Raw genomic sequence first — 1,612 nt, 5'->3', positions numbered from 1 at the left:
AGGCTCTGGGGTGACTCGGGGTCACTGGCGGCGGGGCTCTCCACCCTTAGGTCTGTTGATCATTGTAATGGGACCGCGGCACAGAAATTCGGAGTTCAACTCCGACTACCAGTCAAGTAAAGTAAGTCGACATCGGCTTTAGATAAGCGTGTGAACCCGGTGGCTGGACGTAAGTCTCGTCATAAGTTCGTCAGAACTTTGTCGTTTTCATCGAATTGTCATCATTTCAGTAAAATTGACTATATTTTAGAGAAAATGTCCCAGTTTAGCAAGCATTCCGGTAAAGCTGAAATGCAGAAGAATGCAGGGAACAAGAAAACGGAAGTCACCATGTTAAACCATAGCGATTTCCGGTTTCTTCTGCTTTTCAGCTTTACCGGAATGCTATATTTTGCAGAGGGGGCCGGTGCGCGCTCCCACACAGGTACCAACCTGACATGCGAAACGAGTGTATTTTTCGCTCCTTTTGGTCACAGCAGCACATCATTCTCGACTATAAAGTAAACAGTTTATAAGTATTCAAACGTTTCTACACATTAAACAGGAGAAACCCGATGCAAACTTCAGCGAAAAAATAGTTCCGTGTCTGTGCCGGAATGTTGGTGGCAAAAGCAGCCTACTCTGCCGGACAAGAACGCTCGTCTGCTTGTCAGCCATCTTGCTGCCGTGCCGACTGTCAAGTCTTAGGCCTTGCCTTGTGAGAAGGAATATAATTGAAGAAACGGATATTACCTCCTTAAATTTCTACATCCTACTTCATAAAACAGGTACGTAGTATTACTCAGTAAACCGTGTGATGCAAGAACTCTGAAATAGTTTGATTACACACGTATTTTCATGCAGTACCCTCCTGGCCTATCTGGGTACTCTAGGCTGTAGGCTCCTTTCTGAAGTGTAAACAATGTTTTGCATTCGGATCACATTAGTCCTCCTAGTTTAAATTATTCTCTTATTATTCGAAATGCACCGGAGGCAATTATTTATCTTCAAACCAAAGAGCCAACCAATTTTTTTTTTTCAAGTTTGGAATCATAACCTAATGTACTGTTTGTTTACATTATGATAGACATGCAAACCTGTTGACATGGTAGGCTGCTGCAATGATAATAACTTTTAATCAAAGCTTATAGTGCACCACTGTTTTAAACAGTATTGTATACTTGATGTAAAATGATAGAATAGATATTTGTGATTGTAAAGGCATTTTGCTATGTGGAAGGTTGATCCGAACTTGTGCCGTTTCTTGTTTGACATCTATTTACAACCTTAGGCTTGTGCATTACTTCAGATCACCTACTGCTTTTATTTCTTTCTATTATGAAATTTGTTATTCTAAATATCATTGTTTACATCTTTTATGATGATTGTCTTTCTTTTTTTATAGTTGCTGTGATCCTGGCCAATCCCTTTGAAGTTTTATTTCTGATACGTCACCCAGCAAGCATAACTGCTATTAAAATATGCAGTGCATGGTGAGTCTGCATTGAAACTTGTATTCTTTATTCTATATGAAATTGTTTCTTAGTATTATGAATACTAAAACATGTGTTTTATTTTATTACCTTACTTCAGTGCTGGATTTGAACACAAAGGAACTCCGAACACTTTCCGT

General features: G+C 39.5%; 1 long non-coding RNA gene across 1 annotated transcript; it reads left to right on the top strand.

The window, feature by feature from the left end:
- Positions 1-404: 404 nt before the first annotated feature.
- On the top strand, positions 405-1,612 carry LOC113214691 (uncharacterized). Its single transcript, XR_008011483.1, has 3 exons — positions 405-767; positions 1,385-1,472; positions 1,573-1,612. It is a non-coding gene; the product is annotated as an uncharacterized LOC113214691 (long non-coding RNA).

Source organism: Frankliniella occidentalis, unplaced genomic scaffold (assembly GCF_000697945.3).
Source record: "Frankliniella occidentalis isolate FOCC.00 unplaced genomic scaffold, Focc_3.1 Scaffold121, whole genome shotgun sequence".
NCBI classification, from domain to species: Eukaryota; Metazoa; Arthropoda; class Insecta; order Thysanoptera; family Thripidae; genus Frankliniella; species Frankliniella occidentalis.
This window is presented reverse-complemented; position numbering and strand designations above follow the sequence as displayed.